Source organism: Macaca nemestrina, chromosome 1 (genome assembly GCF_043159975.1).
Source record: "Macaca nemestrina isolate mMacNem1 chromosome 1, mMacNem.hap1, whole genome shotgun sequence".
In the NCBI taxonomy this organism is placed as follows: domain Eukaryota; kingdom Metazoa; phylum Chordata; class Mammalia; order Primates; family Cercopithecidae; genus Macaca; species Macaca nemestrina.
The window spans coordinates 54,953,769-54,966,267 of record NC_092125.1 but is presented as its reverse complement, the minus strand read 5'-3'; positions in this window follow the sequence as shown (position 1 = coordinate 54,966,267).

Below are 12,499 nucleotides of genomic sequence, written 5' to 3'. Positions count from 1 at the left end.
GAATACAAAGAGGTTACAGTGGGAAGCAAGTAGAGAAGACTAGTATGTGTAGAGGATATTAGCTGGGGCAAGCAACAAAGTGGCCAGTCAGCCAGAAATTTAATGGCATAATTTGGAGAAAGGGACAGCCTAAGGACTCCCACTAAGATGAAACTTACTGACGGTGGTTCAGAAGTCAATGGGAATGCACATAGCTACGTTCAATCAAGAAACCAGAGAAGTCCCTGTGAGCTACTAGTAGTCTCCACTATTGATTCTAGTCTATCTAAACTTTGTCGTTTCCAATTAAACTACCTAAATTATTTAAATATTAAGTGTCACACTCTAGATCATTTCAACAATCTTTTTAGCTCACTTACTGTACTAAATTCGTTCCAACCATTCAATGACCCTGACACTTTTTCACTATTCTTTTCCCTTCACTTTCTCTCTTCCCACCATACCCAAATTAGATTCAATGGTTCATCAATGTAAGTCAATCCCTTGCACACATTCTCCTGCCCATTCCTTTCTTTCTATCAGTAATCTAAGTGTTAGAAAACCTCAATCATTTGCAAATAAATTATCTGCCATCACCATCCCTGAATTGGAGCAGCAGAGTGTTTCTACAAGAAAAACAAATGTGGTCACTGCTCCAAGATGGCTGAATAGGAACAGCTCTGGTCTGCAGCTCCCAGCATGATCAGTGCAGAAGATGGGTGATTTCTGCATTTTCAACTGAGGTACCTGGTTCATCTCATTGGGACTGGTTGGACAGTGGGAGGGGGAACTGAAGCAGGGCAGAGCATTGCCTTACCCCAGAAGCACCGGGGTCAGGGGACTTCCCTTTCCTAGTGAAGGGAAGCCATGGAAGACTGGACCTGGGAAAAACGGGATGCTCCTGCCCAAATACTGTGCTTTTCCAATGGTCTTAGCAAATGACAGACCAGGAGATACTCTCCTGCACCTGGCTGGGCAGGTCCCACACCAAGGGAGCCTTGCTCACTGCTAGTGCAGCAGTCTGAGATTGACCTGCGAGGCAACAGCCTGGTGCGGGGAGGGGCATCCGCTATTACTGAGGCTTGAGTAGGTAAACAAAGTGGCCTGGAAGCTTGAACTGGGTGGAGCCCACTGCAGCACATCTAGGCCTGCTGCCTCTGTAGACTCCACCTCTGGGAGCAGAGCATAGCTGAACAAAATGCAGAAGAAACTTCTGCAGACTTTAACGTCCCTGTCTGATAGCTCTGAAGAGAACAGTGGTTCTCCAGCATGGTGCTTGAAGTCTGAGAGCAGACAGACTGTCTCCTCAAGTGGGTTCCTGACCCCTATGTAATCTAACTGGGAGACACCCTCCCAGTACGGGATGACTTACACCTCATACAGGCGAGTGTCCCTCTGGGACGAAGCTTCCAGAGGAAGGATCAGGCAGCAATATTTGCTGTTCTGCAGCCTCTGCTGGTGACACCGAGGCAAACAGGGTCTGGAGTAGATCTCCAGCAAACTCCAACAGACCTGCAGCTGAGGGACCTGACTGTTAGAAGGAAAACTAACAAACAGAAATAAATAGCACCAACATCAACAAAAAGGACATCTATACCGGAACCCCATCTGTAGGATACCATCATCAAAGACCAAAGGTAGATAAAACCACAGAGATGGAGAGAAACCAGAGCAGAAAAGTTGGAAATTTGAAAAACCAGAGCACCTCTTCTCCTCCAAAGGATCGCAGCTCCTCACCAGCAGTGGGTCAAAGCTGGACAGAAAACGACTTTGACCAATTGACAGAAGTCGGCTTCAGAAGGTCAATAATAACAAACTTCTCCAAGCTAAAGGAGGATGTTCAAACCCATCGCAAGGAAGCTAAAAACCTTGAAAAAAGATTATATGAATGGCTAACTAGAATAAACAGTGTAGAGAAGACCTTAAATGACTTGATGGAGATAAAAACCATGGCATGAGAAATTCATGATTCATGCACAAGCTTCAATAGCTGATGCAATCAAGTGGAAGAAACTACCATCCTCCACCCTCAAGTATCTGTTGTTCTCTTCTTTGTATCTATATGTACTCAATGTTTAGCTTTCACTTATAAGTGAGAACGTATGATATTTGGTTTTCTGTTCCTGTGTTAGTTTGCTTAGATAATGGCCTCCAGCTTCATCTATGTTCCTGCAAAGGACATTATCTCACTACATTTTATGGCTGCACAGTATTCCATGGTAAATGTGTACCACATTTTAAAAATCCAATCTACCATTGATGGACATTTAGATTCAATCTCCAAGCCAAGCAAAAGTGAGTTCCAAAATTGAATCAGTAATTAAAAGCCTACCAACCAACAAAAGCCCAGGACCAGACAGATTCACAGCCAAATTATACCAGATATGAAAGGAAGAGCTGGTATCATTCTTACTGAAACTATTCCAAAAAATTGAGGAGGAGGGACACCTTCCCAAATCATTCTATGAGGCCAGCATCATCCAAATGCCAAAACCTGGCAGAGACACAGCTGAAAAAGAAAATTTCTGGTCAATACCCTTGATGAACATAGATGCAAAAATAGTCAACAAAATACTATCAAACAGAATCCAGCAGCATATCAAAATGCTAATGCACCACAATCAAGTAGGCTTTATTCCTGTGGTGCAAGGTTGGCTCAACAAACATGAATCAATAATGTTATTCATCACATAAACAGAACTAAAAGCAAAAACCACGATTATCTCATGTTTAATTTTAATGTACAACTTGAAAACAAGTAAACCAGCCTTTATTACTGACCTACCTGCCCCAGTTTTTTTTAGCAGGTATTTCAATTAATGATTTCAAATATTTCCACTACTCTGCCCAAGATAAAGGGTATGATATGTATATTTGATGTGGTGTTTATTTGCCCATTGTTGTATAACATTACTGCAAAATAGTTTCCTTGATCAGAAGAATGTAACTTGGTGGGCAAAAACAATTCAGATTATTTAATTTTCATACGTTAGATTTAACTTCCATGAGAAAAATCAAGTCTCAAATACGTTTTAGTGGCCTTCAAAGCTTGCTTAAATCTTCCTGGTGTTAAGAACAAACATCAAATATGATCTATTTACTAGCTATATGCTGGGCCATCACCCCAGTGGATATGTCCTAATGAATTTTTAAATCTTACCTATCTTGCTAAGAAACTGGACCTTTATGGTAAACAATTTATACCTTTTCTGGTGCTTCTGTTGGTTTGGGTCCTTCTGTGACCATTCCTTTCAAGTATATAAGTAGTTACTTCTAGGTAATGAACCAAAATACCTATTTGTTGACTCCAGTCACTTTCCAATCCTGGTAGAGTTTTTATTTTGGTGGGCATCAACTTGTCCCAGTTTGATCAGTCCTTTTAATTCCCATAAAGGTAGTATCTCAGGCAAGAAGTACTCGAATCAACTATTTTCCCATTAATTAATCACTGACCATGAATTGGTATCAACCCTTGTGATCTGGCATTTTAATGTCCTCAGTGTCTTCCATAATAGCTGAGAAAACACATTAAAGTTTACCCATTGAACTCCTTTAATCTTATATTTTCCCATGAGGATCTGCCACAACTTTCCAGGTAGCGTAGTAACCACTCATTTATGAACTGCCATCAGAAAGACAAGATGACCATCTAGCCTCTGGCAGCAGGTGTTCTAATGGAGAATCTCTTTAAACTCTTCCTTCAATAGTCTAAGACAGAGCCTCAGCAGTCTCTAGAGTGTAACAGAGGAAGAGGAGGTATTTACTCATGAATATGACCAAGGCCATTGCTGTACCTTCTTGTAGAATTTTCCTTCATATAAAATTTCCATTAAATAATGGAACTCTTTTGGGTATTCTCTTTTTTTTGGTGTGTTTTTCAGACAAAACCCTGACACTTTGGACATTTCAAAAATTAAAATAATTTTATACCCTTTAGTTATTGGAACCATTTCAATCAATGCCATATACCATGCCAAATGACAGGTAATTTGTTTCTTTTCTCTTTTTTCCTTCATTGTTCTTGCTAGAAATGTATCATTTATTCTTCTCAAAGAACTAACATTGGTTTGTTTTATTAATTCTTTGAGAAGATTAAGGAAGCAGTTTTTTTCTATATTGTACTTGCTTCATTGATTTCTGCATTAATATTCATGATTTCCCACCTTCTTAAGTTGCAACTTAGGTTAGTGTTTTGAGGTGTTTCTTCTTTTCTAATATGCCATTTAATGACATGACACAATTCCATGGGGCATAGAATTTTGGTGGGGTTCAGATGGATAATTCTTTTGTTTTCTGTTTATTAATGGAGACATTCATTGTTATTAATCTGGTTAATATTCTGAGGTGGAGGGTTCAATATGTCCTCAGTCACATGTTTGGTGCTTTGCCAGCAACAAGTGAAATTTGGGGTTCAGGTGACTCCTGTCACTCTCAGGGCCTCTCTACAGAGTAGCCAGAATTCTCTCATGCTGGTTAGAAGCTACAAGAGACCAAGGTAGAAGCTGCTATTGTTTTAAAGCTTATTTCCACATCTGGCATAGAGATACTTATACCGTATCCTATTGGTCAAAAGAGTAATGGGCTAGCACAAGTTCAAGATGATGGGGAAATAGGTCACTTAATCAGAGGATTTTCAAATTATTTGTGGATATCTTTAATCTACAAAACATAGTAACTACGATATATTACATACTAATATTTTAATTTATCTCCACTCTGAGGTATGTATATATCATAAAAATGATTGTATTTAAGAATGTACTTCATTATGATTACTACCTAGTTCATCTTTGTTGATGGCATCAAATGTAACCAAGTCTTAAAAGTTTTCAAAGTTAAATTGTATTTCTAATGAAATAGTAATGTTTTATTTCTCTACATAGGTAGCTGTCACCCATGTTTTTGACAGTTTTCTGCATGTTTCTATAAGAAAAGTTTTAAAAATAAGTCTGTGATGTTTTCTCTAATTTCACAGAAGACTGATGATTTGACCATTGTTAAAATTCTTGCAAGAGAATCTTTAGGTGTACACCAGACTGAAGGTAAATAAGAATCTGAGTTAAGGTGCTCAAACCACATTTTTTAGGTTGTTCATATAAAATAAGTATAATAAATAACTGGATTTCATAAGATGCAGCTGAGGAAGCTCATCAACTAATAAAGGAGATGGAAGAACTTCAGAAATCACAGACACTACATTGAGTCATCTTCCTTAAACACACGAATTTAAGGTGACAATTAGGATAATCAGATACTACACATAAGAGTCACAATTCTCACTGTGCTATTGACATTATTGCCGTGTTAAATAATTTTCAACAGTTAACATAATGATAGGTAAAAATGTGAATTGTTAGTTCTGAAAGCAAGATCACTGCTGTTAGCAGTGTAGGAGTGGCAGAGTAGTATCAGAAATGGATGCTGAGCTTCTTTCCTTCTTCATGATATGGTAAAGGCACCATGAAATTTAAGGATAGGATGAAGGGTCTGACAAACTTTTATTGCCAGGGTGTTACTGATGCACTCTTTGTCTGAAGGGAAAATCCTCAGAGGAAGATTATCTGGAATGAATCATAGGAGTGTAGTTTGGATTATATGACTTTGACTCTAGAATTTGTAAAATACGTATATATATATATATATATATATTTAGAATAAGATACAAAATAATGGAGAAATTAGTAGAAATACATCTTCTTGGTTGCTGCTAACAAGTTTGGTGGTATTAAAACATCTCATGGTGGAAAGTAAAGCAAATGAACAATCAAACCCAGCAATATTGAGATAAATATCTGAACCAAACATAATTGACTTCATGTGCGACAAAGGTTCTGATGGAGACTTAGGAAGATACAGTTAAGTCATGGCACTCCTTCGCTCTGACCCTTCATCAACAGATCCCACCTTCCAAGCACCAGGTTTTAAAGACCAGATGACCATGAATAGTAGAGAAATAACATTAAATGTGTGGTCTGCTTTGCAAAACAGAAAAGTATTGGTACCTGCCAGGTTAATCTTTCCACAGATTCCTTGAAATAAATGGTTTGTAATTTGGTAGTGAATTCAATTACCGGCTTATAGTCAGACTTTGGAAGAGGACTCTCTTCACCTGGTCTTAGTTGTTCTTGTTAAATGGGAATTTTATAATTGGTCAAACTAGCCTCTCTAGTGAATATTAAATAATACCAAATCTTGGGAAGATAGTGAGAGATTTTAATTGCTTAAAAATATTAAGTGGTAAGATGATGTATTAGTGTTTTCCAGAGAAACAGAATGTATAGTGTGAGGTGTGTATAGATAGATTAGATAGAGAGAGATTTGTTTTATGCAACTGGTTTACTTGATTTGTGGGTATAAGCAAGTCCAAAATTCATGGGGCAGGCTAATAGAGTAGAAACTCAGACAAGGGTTGATGTTATAGTCTGGCAGTAGACTTTCTTCTTTGGGAAGCCTAAGCTTTGACTCTTACTGCTTCAATTGATTGAATGTGACCCACCCACATTATCAAGGGTAATCTTTACTTAAAGGCAACTTATTGTAGATGTTACTAACTCCATCTATAAAATACCTTCTTCACAGCAACACTTAGATTAATATTTGATTAAATAACTTGGATTGATAGCCTAGCTAAGCTGACACATAAAACTCACCATTGCAGATGCTAATTCTCACCAAAACACAAATGATTTTGATTAATTATGTGGATATACATAGTTGCAAGAAGGCTAATATGAACTCCTAGGCTATGACTGTTAGGAGTTGGCATTTCAAGATACCTGGAGTTAACACTTAGATGTAATTTTTTTTTCACTTGCCAAGAATATACTATATACTACCAAATAGCTGGAAGAAGAATATTCAATGTTCCCAACAGAAAGAAATGATCAATGTTTGAGATAATGGAGATGCTAATCACCCTAACTGACTACTATACATTATATATATACACACACACACATTACTATGCACCCAATAAATATATATGGTTATTGTTTGTGAATTTTTTTTTTTTTTTTTTTTTTTTTTTTTTGAGACGGAGTCTCGCTCTGTCGCCCAGGCTGGAGTGCAGTGGCGCGATCTCGGCTCACTGCAAGCTCCGCCTCCCGGGTTTACGCCATTCTCCTGCCTCAGCCTCCTAAGTAGCTGGGACTACAGGCGCCCGCCACCTCGCCCGGCTAGTTTTTTGTATTTTTTAGTAGAGACGGGGTTTCAGTGTGTTAGCCAGGATGGTCTCGATCTCCTGACCTCGTGATCCACCCGTCTCGGCCTCCCAAAGTGCTGGGATTACAGGCTTGAGCCACCGCGCCCGGCCTGTTTGTGAATTTTTAAAAGGGGGATTAAAAGACAATTCCTTGTTTGTTACTGTGCTTTGATGAAGATAGCCCTCATCATTGTGGTTAAATAATTTAAAACTCAAAATGCCTATTATTTCATAGGTAATATCAGACAAACTTCCAATTAGCATGGAACAGTTTAGAAAAACTAATAATATGGAAATGACACATGCAGCAGCCCTCCACTGGTGGTTGCTCTTGGTGTACATTACATTCATAAGCTGTTTGCAGCCAGCATTTTTGACCAATGATATAATCCACAAAAGAACTTCTAGCTCCTTTTTTGAAATGGTCCAAACTCTGTGATTCTTTTTCTCCTTGTGCAAAGCAATCTGCCCATTTTTCTGACAACACGTCCTAACTTGAGTCACACACTCACCTTGTAGATAATAAAATCTAGATTACAAAGCAAGATTCGTGGTAAATAACATTGAAGGCAATATGTCTGGAAGTTCTGAAAGAATTGAGTGGTTATCCCAAAGGCAATGCTTAGTACAGACTCATGGATTATGGCAATGTCAGATCATACATCTTTCCAACCTAGTAACTGTTTCTGTTTTGCCAGATCCATTTTTACCAATTTAGAATTACAGCTGTAAATTTTACCACAAGAAGTCATTGCAGCTGAAAACATTACTTCAAGTCCTCTGAATTTAAGTGTACATTACTAAAGGGACAATGGGCTGAGGAATGATTATTTCTCTCACTAAACTAAGACTGCCTAGATGCTGCCCCCTGACTAGTGGTAGAGATACTCCTGCCATATTTATATTTGTAACTGTACTTTTTCTTATTGGGAATGTTCAGAGAGGGAAGTTCTGGAATGACTATTGATGCAAGGGGCTATTGCTGCACTCTATGGGTGGGTACTAGAGCTCACCTATGGACTTCCATCCAGAGATACTAAGCTTGGTGAAGATAGATAGTAAACAGAAAAATGGCAAAAGTGTGACCAATGATGAGGGAATGCATGTATGTGAGAGAACATCCCAGAGAAACAGAACAATACTCTAGGCTCCTTCTTTCTGATATGGTACTGAGGTATGTCAGATGCTGGGGGAATATAGGGGGCCAGTATTACCCTGATGCCAAAATCAGACAAAGACACATCCAAAAAAAAAAGAGAAAGAAAATTACAGGTTAAAATCTCTAATAAATAAAGATGCAAAAATCCTCAACAAAATACTAGCAAACTGAATTCAGCAATACATTAGAAAGATCATTCATCATGACCAAGTGGACTTTATCCCTGGGATGCAAGGATGGTGTAATATACATAAGTCAATCAATGTGATACATCATGTTAACAGAATGAAGGATAAAAATCATACAATCATTTCAACTGATGCTGAAAAAGCATTTGATAACATTCAATATCTTTCATGCTGAAAACCTTCAAATACTGGGGATAGAAGGAACACACCTCAAAGTAACAAAAGGTGTATTCAACAGATACACAGTTAGTATCACACTGAATGGAGACAAACTGAAATCTTTTCCTCAAAGGACTGGAGCACAACAAGGATGCCCACTGTTACCATAGTCATTCAATATAATAGAGGAAGTCCTAGCTACAGCAATCAGACAAGAGAAGGATACAAAGGGCATTCACAATGGGAAGGAAGAAACCAAGTTATCTTTGTTTGCAGATGATATGATCTTATATTTGGAAAAACCTAAAGACTCAACCAGAAAACTATTACGACTGATAAATTTGGTACATTTGCTGGATATGAAACCAACATACAAAAATCAATAGCATTTCTATATGTCAACAGTGAACAATGTGAAAAAGAAATCAAGAAAGTAGTTCCATTTACAGTAGCCACACATAAAGTTAAATACCTAGGAATTCACTAAAGAAGTTAAAGAGCTCTATAATGAAAACTATAAAACACTGATGAAAGAAATTCAAAAGGATACAAAAAAATGGAAAGATATTTTATGTTTATGGATTGGAAGGGTCAACATTGTTAAAATCTCCATACTACCTAAAGCAATCTACAGATTCAATGCAATCACTGTCAAAATACCAACAACATTCTTCACAGACATAGGAAAAAACAATTCTAAAATTTATGTGGAATCACAAAAGACCCAGAATAGCCAAAGCCGTCCTAAGCAATCAGAACAAAACTGGAGGAATATTATTACCTGACTTCAAATTATACTACACAACTATAGTAATCAAAACAGCATAGTAGTGGCATAAAAACAGACACATAGACCAATGGAACAGAATAGAGAACACAGAAATAAATCCACACACCTACAGTGAACTCATTTCTGACAAAAGTGCCAAGAACATACACTGGGGAAAAGACAGTCTTTCCATAAATGGTGCTGGGAAAACCAGATGAACATATGCAGAAGAATGTAACTAGACCCCTATATCTCACCATATAAAAAAAAAATCAAAATGGATTACAGACTTAAATCTAAGACCTCAAACTATGAAACTACTACAAGAAAACATTGCAGAGAATCTCCAGGACAGAGGTTTGTTCAAAAAATTTTGAGGGCAATATCCCATAAGCACAGGAAACCTAAACAAAAGTGAACAAATGGGATTACATAAAGTTGAAAATCTTTTTCTGCACAGTAAAAGAAACAATCAATGAAGAGAAGCGACAACTCACACAATGGGAGAAAATATTTGTGAAGGACTCATCTGGCAGGGGATTAATAACCGCAATATGTAAGGGGATCAAATAAAATAATCCAATTAAAAATGTGCAAAAGATTTGAATAGACATTTCTCAAAGGAAGACATATGAATAGCAAACAAGCGTATGAAAAGGTGCTCAACATCATTGATTATCAGAAAAATGCAAATCAAAACTGCAATGTGATATCATCTAACTCCAGTTAAAATGGCTTATATCTGAAAACCAGGTTTATATCTAAAAGCTGGTAATAAATGCTTGCGAGGATGTGGCGAAAAGGGATCACTTGTACACTGTTGGTGGGAATGTAAGTTAGTGTAACCACTATGGAGAACAGTTTGGAGGTTCCTCAGAAAACTAAACATGAGCTACCATATGATCCAGCAATCCTACTGCAGGTCATACATCCCAAAGAAAGGAAATCAGTATATGGAAGACACATCTGCACCCCTATGTTTGTTGCTGCACTGTTTACAGTAGCTAACATCTGTAAGCAACCTAAGTGTCCATCAACAGATGAATGGATCAAGAAAATGTGGTGCATGTGTACAATGGAGTAGTATTCCACCAGAAAAAAGAATGCGATCCAGTTATTTATAACAACACGGATGGAACTGGAGATCATTATGTTAAGTGACAGAAAGGCACAGAGAGACAGACATCACATATTCTCACTTATTTGTGGGACCTAAAAATCAGAACATTTGAACTCATGGACATAGACAGTAGATGAACGGTTACCAGAGGCAGGGGGCTAGTGGTGGGAGGTGGTGGTTGGGGATGTCAGAGAGGAGGTGGGGATTTTCAATAGGTATAAATAAATAATTAGAAGAATGAATGAGACCTACTAATTGATAGCACAATAAGGTGACTATAGTCAACAATAATTTAATAGCATACTTTAAATATACCTTAAAGAGTATAATTGGGTTGTTTGTAACTCAAAGGATAAATGCTTGAGGAGATGGGTACCCTATTTTCCATGACGTGCTTATTTCACTTTGCATGCCTGTATCAAAATATCTCATATATCCCATAAATATATAAACCTACTGTGTACCCACAAAATTAAAAATAAATAAATAAAATAACTGTAAAAATAGAAGAAACCTCAAAGTGATAAAGTCAAAATGTCTTGTTTTTCCTGCCAATCTTCTCCCTCTATTTTCTTCCCTTATTGTTAACAACATACTCTCTACATATTTTTATATTCTGAATTTGTGTTTGCATTATATCTTCAAAAAAGTTATAATTAACTTGATATTGAGCAATAGTATTTTCAAATTCAAATTGTGCTTCTTATCTAGATAAAAGATTTGGCACATAATGATTCTTAATGGACGTGTTAAAACAATTGATTTCTAGGCACAAATCAATGAACTAATAAATGGTGGGGCGGGGGAGCTTTTTTTAAATTTTCTTTTTGAGACAGGGACTGGCTCTGTCGTTGGGTTGGAGTGCAGTGGCACAATTCTTCCACCTCAGCCTCCTCCTGTAGCTGGGACTACAGGCATGCACCACCACGCCCAGTTAATTAGTTTTCTTTGTTTTTATAGACAGGATCTTGCTATGATTCCCAGGCTGATCACAAACTCCTGACCTTAAGAAACCCTTTCACCTCAGCCTCCCAAGGTGTTGGAATTACAGGATGAGCCACTATGTCTGGCCCATAAATAGTTATTTTGCCTGATAAATATCATGCCAAGTATATTATGTTTACATTTTAATATAACAACCATTCTATTTCCCTAAGATTTCCTTTTCTGTCATTTTTATTTTCCTGCCTAAAGATTTGTAAGATTTGTTTATTAGTCTTATAATTAAAAAACAATTGGCTAGATTATGTTTCTATGAGATTTTCTCTCTCACTTTGCCTAGAGCCACATTAAGCTGTACACTAGGAATAAGTGTTTAGAAAGAAATGTGAGAACACTTTGATGATTGTACTTACTATAATTGTTCTGGTTTCTTCCCTAGACTTAGATTTTTATGATTTATTCTCCAGATTGATAATCTCTGTAATCATTCATTTCTCTATGTTTTCCCTTTGAAAACCCATCACACCAAATTTCTTATCTATCACACCAATTCACTTTGCTAGGTGCATACTCTACTATTTGATAACCCCACTGATGCTTTTATATCACATTTTATTTTCATCTTCCTGATGATATTGCTTGTTGATCCTACAATAACCTGTATTTCAACATATTTCCTTGTGGTTTCCTGCCATTTATTTTTGTAACATTTTAGGAAACTGATGCAATCGTATTAGTCTGTTCTCATGCTGCTAATAAAGACATAACCAAGACTGGATAATTTATTAAAACAAGAGGTTTAATTGACTCACAGTTCCATGTGGCTGGGGAGGCCTCACAATCATGGTGGAAGGTAAATGAGGACCAAGTCACATCTTACATGGTGACAGGCAAGAGGGCTTGTGCAGGGGAACTCCCATTTATAAAACCATCAGATCTTGTGAGACTTATTCACTACCATGAGCACAGTATGGGGGAGACT